The sequence below is a fragment of the Mustelus asterias genome, chromosome 18, assembly GCF_964213995.1.
Source record: "Mustelus asterias chromosome 18, sMusAst1.hap1.1, whole genome shotgun sequence".
Classification (NCBI taxonomy): domain Eukaryota; kingdom Metazoa; phylum Chordata; class Chondrichthyes; order Carcharhiniformes; family Triakidae; genus Mustelus; species Mustelus asterias.
Window position 1 is genome coordinate 72265979 of NC_135818.1, and position 10813 is coordinate 72276791.

General features: G+C 44.5%; 1 non-coding gene across 1 annotated transcript; it reads left to right on the forward strand.

Annotated features, from left to right (window-relative positions):
- Window positions 1-837: 837 nt before the first annotated feature.
- On the forward strand, window positions 838-1024 carry LOC144507375 (U2 spliceosomal RNA). Its single transcript, XR_013500078.1, has one exon. It is a non-coding gene; the product is annotated as a U2 spliceosomal RNA (small nuclear RNA).
- The last annotated feature ends 9789 nt before the right edge of the window (window positions 1025-10813 follow it).

Genomic DNA, 10813 nt, shown 5'->3' on the forward strand with positions numbered 1-10813 from the left:
AGTATATGCATACATATGCACTGTTTGCACACCAGAGTCACCAGCTATGCATTGGTGAATTGCCCTTATTACTCAATAATAACTATCTGGTTTGCCATGGTGGTTGAATTGTGTTGGCAAGTCAGTAAACTGCCATAGAACAAAGGCATCATGACTTGCTGCCATAACACTGGGCATTGACCTGCATGACTCTCAGTGTATAGTCACACACCAGTGGGGCTGCAAGTCATTTATTAGTGTCTCAAGTAGGCTTACATTAAAACTGCAATGAAGTTACTGTGAAAATCCCTTAGTTGCCACTCTCCGGCGCCTATTCGGGTACACTGAGGGAGAATTTAGCACGGTCAACGCACCTAATCAACATGTCTTTTGGACTGTGGGAGGAAACCGAGCACCCAGAAGAAACACACACAGATACGGGGAGAATGTGCAGACTCCACAGTGACCCAAGCCGGGTATCGAACCCGGGTCCCTGGCGCTGTGAGGCAACAGTGCTAACCACTGTGCCACCGTGCTGCCCCACTACCTTGCCTCGATAGTGGTATAGGGCATACCCAATGTGCGGTGCCCACAGAGAAGCATGTGTGCAATCGAGTGCAGCCTGCACTATGGGGAAGCATACAACCCTGGAGAAGCCATGTGCTGACTTGTCTTCTCTCTTTCGGGGGATAATGAAGTGTAGTTTGCTCTTATTGAATAGAGAAAGTCAGTAACTTCCCTGATGGAAAAAAGGTGTAGCGAAATGTGAAATATTGCAGATATCTCCAGCTGCAGCCTGGAACAATCCCGGTGCATTGAAGTTCATGGCCAAGATCACTTCCACTAATCACCGGAAACATCGCTTCTCGGCCTTTTGGCTAAGATCAAGTGTAGTATGGTCGGCAGCCCATGGTCGGCCGCACTTGGTTGAGGTCATTGGGTTACACTGAAGCTTCATATGTTTCATATGAAGCAATTTTTTAAAGCGGCATCTCGGCCTTTTGGCTAAGATGCAAATGAGCTCAATCTTGGAGGAGGAACCTCCCCCTTCTCCAATCAGCTTGGCTCATGTAGATCAGGCCCAGGACAGGGTGGTTTGGTCGCTCGCCCTGTCTTGTCAGCCTGGATCTGAAATGTCTCAACTTGTTGAGACTCTGAATTGGATTTGATTTGATTGAATTGGAAAAGTATTTTTAAAAAATCACCGGAAACATTGCCTTTTCCTTGCTCTTTGGCTGGGGATGTGGCTGCAGATAGTTGCAGGTTTCAACGGTGATGCCCTCACTGGAGCACAGTCATCTCACACATTGGATTGGACATTGTGGAGCTTGTGTCATGAGCTGCACTTACCTGTGTTTGCCATCAGGTTCAGCTGATCACCACAGATCCACGCCAGACTTCCAGACCTTGTTAGACCATAAGACATAGGAGCACAATTAGGCCACTCAGCCCATTGAGCCTGCTCCGCCATTCAATCATGGCTGATATTTTTCTTATCCCAACGTTGTTGGCGAACGTTGTGACAATAGGAATGAATCCAGCCCATTATTCTTCATTGGGGCTAAGGTAGGACTTTACTGAAGAGTTTGGGTAGATATTGCTTCACGTTGAGAATCCTTCTCCCTCTCCTCCCTCTTCTGCAACCTGTCCTGTCTTGCGTGACCTCTGCTCATTCTCCCCATTTTGTTGCATTCCAAGGGAAATGGCTGCTACATCCATGTCTGGGGATAACTTTTTTATAGAAGCCTTTTTGGAAGCAAAAAGTTCCTTCCACACTTGCTATACCACTCTCTGTAGTCTTTTGTAAATTTAAACCCCTGTAGAAAGCACCAAGCGATTGAAGCCTCAAAGTAACAAGCAGAACAAATCAACCCACATCTAGAATCATAGAATAGTTACAACACAGAAGGAGGACATTTGGCCCATTGTTTCTGTGCCAGCTCTCGGTAAGAGGAACTTGTAGGTAAGAACTAACTTGGAGGTAACTGATGCTCCCTGTAAATATTGCTGATAAGGGCTCTTTCCTGCAGCTGAACATGTGTGATGATGAAATTTAAATTCAATAAAAATCTGGAATTAAAATTCTAATGATGACCATGAAACCATTGTCAATTGTCGTAAAAGGACATCTAGTTCATTAATGTTTCTTTGGAAAGGAAATCTGCCACCCTTACCTGGTCTGGCCTACATGTGACTCCAGATCCACGGTGATGTTGTTGACTCTTAACTGCTTTGTCATCTGGTAAGATGGAGCTGTGCGAAATGAGGCATGTCCCTTTAACTCCATCTCTATTTTTTTTCTTTTGATACTTTAATTCTAATCTAAAAAGCCAATTCAACTTAAGTCCCATCATGATCCCCACATGAGGGACAAACAAGATCCAAGTTGACAAGACATTGCATCCCATTTTGAGCTTGATTAAGCAAGATACGATCTGACAGGATGAGGCATTGCACCCCCTCCTGGGCTTGATCTAATGCTTCATCTGAGCCAGAGGGCTGAGATGGCTTTGAAAAATTGCATAAGGTAAAGCCTCGGTTTAACCTCATTGGCTACACTGACCCTTTACTCTACCCTAGCCAGGGCATCAGCACACCCCCAGTGCAATGGGCTAGCCTCGTCCTGGGCGAACCACCTGCTTGATCATGGTTTCACCCCTGTCAAGTAACGGGCATATCCTGAGGGTTGCAATTTAAGGTCAATTAAAAGTTAATTGTTACACTTCTGATTGACAGCCATTTGTAAATCTCCCAATTTCCCTCTCCTTCCTCCAGGCCAGTTAAAAAAAAGTTGCAGTATTGCTGTTCTTCTTTCCTTGTTTCCACTGCTTACTTTTTACGAGTGACATCTGAACTGTGACAGATATGCCTCCGAACTGTTAGAAAATTAGATTGCTTTTATCAAAAGTAATCTCGACCCTGATTCAGAATTTGCAGCGTACTACATTCTTTACGTCAAATGGTCTCAATCGCTGAATAAATGTTCAATTTTCACTTAATCCTCAATGCAGCACCAATGAGATCATTCATGTACCTAGTCGCCATGTTCTGCAGGGCAGTTTCTATATCTGGCACCTTGTCTGAATTCGAGACGTCTAAACTCTGCCCCACATCACACCAGGCTGTAGTTGACCTGGGAGTGCTTCAACGGACATTCTGTGTATTCAAAGCAAGAGAGCGCTCTATTTCCCATCACTACCAGCACAAAACAATTTGTAATCCTGTTCCCAAATTCTCACCACGAGGAAAGCCCATGCTAAAAATAAAACCAATTCTCGCTAGCTTTCTGAAGCCAATTCATTCAATGAGAAAGGGACCAACGTTGTGCGCTGTGTTCCACACTGAGCGATTAGGCTGCTTACTTCTAAGTGAAATCAATTCTTGATTCATGTCGGAGTCAAAAGTGCAGGCTGAAAGCACTTTTTGTTCGCCACACTTTTCCTTGTTCAGTCTAAGGTGGATATGGATCACTTCAATTAGCACCTGCTGTGAAAGCTCCTGCCCTTCCACACTCATGTTACCTTCTGAAGGATTAGGGCACAATCTGTTTAATGGCCGCTTCACCTCCGCATTATTTATGACTTGCGAAATTGTTTGCCTCCACTTTGCGCAAATGGACAGAAGAATCTGCTTCCTCTGTCTATAAATCATTCAGTGTCCATGGCGAAAAGGAAATGCAAGCTGTTTTCAAGCCTTATAGCATCAGGAGTCTCATTTTCCTCCACGTTTTAATGCATTGAGCATGTGATTTGTAAAATAATACGCACAGGATCAAAAATTTGAACGACTTGGGTGATTATCTTGGCCACACATCACAGTTTATAGTTAACTGCTACCTTTCTATTCATTTTAAGTTATGAAACAGAATATGAGAACATGAACGTACAAGTTACTGTTATTGATATTTAGAAGTCATATATTTTTTGCACTGGCATAACACTCCAAGTTACTCTTTTAGCAGAGATCCTCTAACACATTTTTTCAAAAAAGAACAGATTACAATTTGAGCTGAAATAGCATTTGTGAGATTATTGTACAATTGTATTAAGTGTTAGCTTGCTGATATCACCATAAGAGATTTCTGTCTTGTAATTCCCAGTCACTGGGTGGGATTTTTCGCCCCCATTAACATTGGGGGATGTTCAGCAGCTGGAGTGGAAAACATCGCAAGAAGGGTGGCACGGTGGCACAGTGGTTAGCACTGCTGCCTCACCGCGCCAGGGACCCGGGTTCAATTCTGGCCTCAGGTCACTGTCTGTGTGGAGTTTGCACATTCTCCCCGTGTCTGCGTGGGTTTCCTCTGGGTGCTCCGGTTTCCTCCCACAGTCCAAAGATGTGTGGGTTAGGTTGATTGGCCATCTAAAATTGCCCCTTAGTGTCAGGGGGACTAATGGGGTTACGGGGGTGGGACCTGGATTTGATTGTTGTCGGTGCAAGCTCGATGGGCTGAATGGCCTCCTTCTGCACTGTAGGGATTCTATGATTCTATAAGGCCAAAGTTGGGTATTATGTTGGGTGAAAGCTTGTCACGCTCGCCCCCTCCCCCTGACAGTGGTGGGCTGAAGTTCCTGGGAGTTAAATTTGGGAACATTATTATCATACACGTGCATCTCATTTTTGGACCCATACACTGGAATCATTCCCCCACCAAGCCCGGCAAAAAATCCATCCATGGTGACATGATGGCAGAACAGTGCAATTATGACTGGCTTCAAATGGCATGCACCTGATGAACAACCCCCTAATGAGAGCTCAGAGGGGACGGCAATGCTCTTGGAGCGGCTCAGTGTATTAACAGAGTTGACTTGGGGGTATTGGTTCTGACTCAGGGGTGACCAGCCTTTGACTTGGGGGGTGACCGGGCCTGACTCGGGGGTGACCGGGCTCCTGGAGGTGGTATTTTAACTAAGGTAAGTTTAATTGAAAGACATCTCTGCAATCAGTATCCCATTGCAGCTAAGATCGTTTAACTGTAACTTAATGGACATGCCTGGAGTCTAACTATCATGTAATTATGCCTACTGAAGCACCACATATGCGTCAGAGTGCCACTGATTGCTGCTCAGCATTTAATCCTTGATGCACTGACTTCCAAAAATCACTGGCTGCCATGTTGTACCAGTACCATTGGCTGACTTGGCAAGCAACTACTTTCCCTCTGAGAATAGGCAATGACATACTCCTAACCCTTGGCCATGTGCTGAGGTGCATATTGACAAGTTCCCCTGACAGACAAGATTGAGCATAAGGATTTGGAGTAAAGCCGTGGACAATGCCTGTACCTGAGATGAGAGTTCAGGATGCAGTAGAGTGGCCAAAGCTGTGGTCACTCAGTTAGGTGATATGTGGCAAGGGTAGTCTGGGACCTTGCCAAAGCAGAATGAAAATTAAGAACTAGGTTTCAGTGTGGAGGCCAGGACATGAGTTATGAGAACATGGGCTTTGAGAGGCAGCTTCAGACAATGAATGAGCAAAGAGTGTCCTTCAGAGATAAATGCTAATAATCAAGTCTCTCTCTCTTTGATACTGCAGTGAGGAGAATATACAAAACGTGGAGCCTGGCGATCTCGCTGTCATTCTTCTGCCACATAGTCAGAAGAAAAGAAGACATCTATGGAGGTGCATGGAGGTGCCTGCTTCTCCCAAGGCATGAGCACAAGATGTGGAGATGCTGGCGTTGGACTGGGGTAAGCACAGTAAGACGTTTCACAACACCAGGTTAAAGTCCAACAGGTTTATTTGGTAGCACAAGCCACAAGCTTTTGGAGCGCTGCCCCTTCATCAGGTGAGTGACCTGATGAAGGGGCAGCTCTCCAAAAGCTTGTGGCTTGTGCTACCAAATAAACCTGTTGGACTTTAACCTGGTGTTGTGAGACTTCTTAATGAGCACAAAAGGCAGGAGTGGTAGGGCCTGCTCTGCATGCAGAGAATGAACCTCAGAGAGCCATCGCTCAGAGGTGCCTCCCTGGATTCAGGGTCTACAAACAGTGCCTAACATACTTGCAGATATCTGAGAACCAGTGTTGCTGAAGACTACACATGTTCTGGGAACTGGTTGGTCACATCTGCCACCTTGAGCGGGATTTGGCTTCACGAGGACTTGGAGGGCATCCTCTGCCAGTGTCACTGAAAGTTGCTACAGTTGCTTAAATTGTAAGCCAGTGGTTCATTCCAGGGCTCCACAAACGATCTTTCTGGGTTTTGCAAGCCTCCGCATACAATTGCATCCAAGATGTCATAACCGCAATTTTCGTGAGGGTATACAACTTTGTCCATTTTGACTGGGATCGGGTAAGCCAAGGGTGATGGGCTTTGCTCAAATCTTTGGCTTTCCACAAGGTGCAAGGTGCCATCGATTGCACTCATGTGGCACTTAGATCACCAGGGCATCAAGAAGTGAACTCTACGAACTGCAACAGCTTTCACTCACTGAAATGTTCAGCTGCAAGGTTAGATCCTCAAGTACACGGGCTACCCACTGAGGAGGTGGCTGATGAAGCCTGTGCAGAGGTCACTAAGTGCAGCTGAGACAAAGTACAATGAGGTTCATCCTGCAACTTGCATTTTGGTGGAGTAGATCATAGGGATGCTGAAGATACAGTTTTGGTACTTGGACCAGTCTGGGGCAATACAATCCACAGAGGGTGTCCCACACTGTGGTCACTTGCTGTGCCCTACCCAACCTGCAGACAGGAGAATTCCAGCCATAACGTCCTCCCTGGTCTCTTGACTCTGTTATATCTATCTGCATTGATCAGTGTCAATTATGGCTCAGTAGCCTTCTTGCCTTTCAGTTTCTCGGTTCAAGTCTAGGGCTTGAGAACAAAATATCTGGGTTGACCCTCCAGTGCTGTACTGAGGGAGCGCTGCACTGTTGGAGGTACCACCTTTCAGATGAGATGTTAAACCAAGACACCCCTCCATCTCCCGACCCCCATAAGATCCCACAGCACAGTTTTGAAGGAGAGCAGGGGAGTTATCCCTGTGTCCTGGCCAATATTCATCCCTGAATCAACATCAGCAAAAAACAGTTAATCACATTGATATTTGTGGAGTTTGTAGTGTCCAAACTGCATGCTGTGTTCACAACAGTGACTACACTTTTTAAGCCATTCCACTGTCTGTTAAGCACTTTGAGACGTCTGGTGGTTGTGAAAAGCTCTAAATAAATGCAAGTCTTTTGCTTTCTTCTCACTGTCTGTAACTCTCTTTCCTTATTTGTGTTTTGGGGAAATTGAACAGGGTGTGAATGCAGCAAAAGGCTTCACTTGGGCGTGTTGGCAGACAGTCCTGTATTTGTGAATTGCCGAGAACTTAATTGCTAGCATCACTCCTGGCCTGTGCTGTAAATCAGCCTTTCTCTTCCTTTGCATTAAGCGTGCTTGCTTAGGGCAGGGATTAGTCAAACAATAAGAGAAATAATATCACATCTTTCTTTAATGTATAACAATTAGTGACTGGCAGACATTAGGCACTGGGTGGCACGGTGACACAGTTGTTAGCGCTGCTGCCTCATGGCGCCAGTGTCCCAGGTTCGATTCCGGCCTTGGGGACTGTCTGTGTGGAGTTTGCACATTCTCCCCGTGTCTGCGTGGGTTTCCTCTGGGTACTCCAGTTTCCTCCCGCAGCCCAAAAATGTGGGTTAGGTTGATTGGCTGTGCTAAATTGCCCCTTAGTGTCAGGTGGATTAGCAGGGTAAATGTGTTGGGTTATGGGGATAGGATCTGGGTGGACTTGTTGACTGTGCAGACTCAATGGGCTGAATGGCCTCTTTCTGTGCTGTAGGGATTCTATGATTCTATGAAACCACACTTTGGTTAACTTACAGCAGCATTCATGAAAAACAGAAGAAACTTCCCAACTGACTGCTCCCAAATCTTCCCTGTCCCTTAGGTAAGTCACTTTGAGTTCATTTATTTTTGCCAGAAAATTAGCCCTATTTACTAGGATTCTCCCCACGATAGATATGTGGGACTGGCTGTCCAGTGATAACCTTTAACCACAATCTCTGGACACACCAGCAGGAGCAGTACAGTACAGTGGCAGGAGTTCCCTCTAGTGTTCCTCATGAGAACTGACGGATAATGTTACAACCCAAAAGACAGCAATTGTCTTTTTTGATAAACTGTTTTTATTTGTCTTGCAGTCGTGGCTGCAATGCATGCTAGACTTGGCAAGAAAGAGGACAAAGCCTAGAGCATGATGGAGGTCTTCCCTGAACCAGAAATAAGCTCTGTTATACCATTAAAGCACTGACAACTTTTCATTCTGCACATGAACAATGTCGTGACATGAGAGATAGTGTCACTTGCGTGTTATTCATTAAGGTGCTGTCGTCGTACACATATCATACCACACAGCATGTCTTCCATTTCAATCCCAGTTTAGATCGATACTTCTAGCTGTCCTTATCCATTATTTTTACACAAGCTTCATCCCTCGGGAACCTGCTGATTCTCTGGTAAAACTGAGTTGATATTAGGCCTCATATATCCGAATAGCTACCTCGGATAAATGCTGTAAATGCTACTTTATGTCTTGTCTAGGTTTCACTGTCAGCTCTTGTACTTTCCAACAGTAAACTGGGTGAATTTCATTCCCATCAGAGCCAATGAGCTGACATTTGAGAGTAGAACAAGTTGTCGATGATAAGAAATCCAGCTTGCACTTACTTCTCTGAAGTGGGTAACAGCATTAGCCAAAATTATATCAGTCTACTGTATAAATGAGGTGCTGTGTTACGTAGCGAATACAGTGGTACAAAGTTATGCACCGTATTTTTGAAAGTATGATTTTTCAACTGACTGGAAATTGACTGGAAATGAGACAGAGCAAACTGTATAAAAATGTAAGGCTGCATTCAAAAAGGAAGGTGAGAAACCAACAAATCGTCCTCAGGGAAATGTGAAGAGAGAGACCTTTCCTATAACTCAGTAACCCATTGAAACTCACAACCGTCTAAGGAGGAGACATTAAAAATGTAAGGTACTGGATATCAAAACAGCAGTTGGTACAGACAAACTCATCCAAAACATCTTGGAAATGCACAATGAGTGAAGTATGTCAAGGCAGGGCATCCAGCCACTGGAGAGGAAGTGTTGACAATGCCTTCTGCAGTGGAAACAAGTTGAAGGCTGCTCTCTCCTCCACATTTTCTTTGTGAGTTAGTGTGTCACCTGGTTCGAGAATCTAACTCTATCAGAAACCTACCAGGCAACTAAGAACTTGTAATAATTGCCACATCTTTTGCATCTGACTGCATCCAGGGAACCAGCTAATCTAAATCAGCCATAGCTTTTAAAACCTATGTCTCAAGAACAATCAAAGGACACAACCATATATTTGTTTACCTTTTTTATTGGACTCTAACTTCCCCTTGTGAGTGGTGTGTGGGGTGGGTGTGGTTGGTGTAGGTTTGTGGATGTCCTCATGATTGCATGAGGGCCATATACTTAAGGCTGCATTTTTTTAAATGTTCTAGGATTCAATGGTTAATAAATTTGCTCATTCTTGGACTAAAACAAAATTGATTGGCTCTTTATTGCCCACAGCTTAAATGCTGATTTGGAAAAGGCACATCCTCATGAAAAAGAAACTTAAACTGTTGTCATAACTGACCAAAGAGGTTAAGTAGAGGGGAGCCTGTTCACCCTTTCTCTGCTGGTCATACACAACAGCCATTCAGCCCAGCTCACCTGTGCTGGTGTTTCTATTCCACTTGAGTCTCCTTCCATTCCATTTCCCTCACCTCAGCCTTGTAGCAAATCTTTCTAACCCCTTTTCTCTCATATACTCATCGAGATCCCTTTTGAAAGCTTACAAGCTAATTGCCTCAGCCAGTTGTTGTGGTAGTGAGTTCCACATTCAGACCATTCTCTGAGTGAAGAAATTTCACCCTATTTTCCTGGTATATTATGTCCTGTGGCGATGAAATGGCATCCAGTTACAAAAACAGAAAATGCTGGAAAAGCGCAGCAGGTCTGACAGCATCTGTGGGGAGAGAATCAAGCCAAAGTTTCGAGTTAGGATGACCCCTCATCAGAGCTGGTATCCAGTTAACTCTGATAGTCAGGTGATTCAGATACTAATCTAAAGAGCTCCTTATTGCACATTACAGAGCTCTGGTATAATTCTACTTGGCGGGTAAGATATTTTTATGGCACTAACTGTACTGCCTAAAACAATGAGGTAATAAAGCCATACCAAATTAAACAATATTGTTTTCAGTTGGGAAACTGTGGTAAGTAGCAAGCTCAACAATCCAACCTGAAATAGATTAAGCATATGGTTGGCTTTTAAGTGTGGGGCTCTCGCCCAGAAGGGAAAGAATTCAGAATTCTAGTCGGAGACCACTATTGGTAATGCTGGGCGATTAAAAAGACAGACAAGTATAATCTCAAACAGGTTGGCAGCATTCTAAACCCACTATCTGAGCTTCCATTTATTCCGCGGCAATGTTATTCTCTTTTATGTTTTTTTAAATTGAAAGGAACATTGGTTCTTGGACACAGCTGGGGTCCAGCACCAACCAGTTGCCCGACTGGTTTATTTTCCATTGAGAGGAATATGTCACCTCCAAATACAGTTTGGCGCCCTCAAAAAATAAGCGAAGACTATTATAGGGAGGGGTACGGGGTTGAACATTTCTTATACCGTATGTGGGAAAATTGCAAACATGTTTGAGTTAATTGATGGAGTTGCTACAGGTAGGGTGTAGAACAATCCATCCCTTAGTAATCGAAAAGCAAAATACTGCCGAGGCTGGAATCTGAAACAAATACAGAAAAGGCTGGAAAATCTCAGTAGGTCCAACAGCATCCCTGGAGAGAGAATA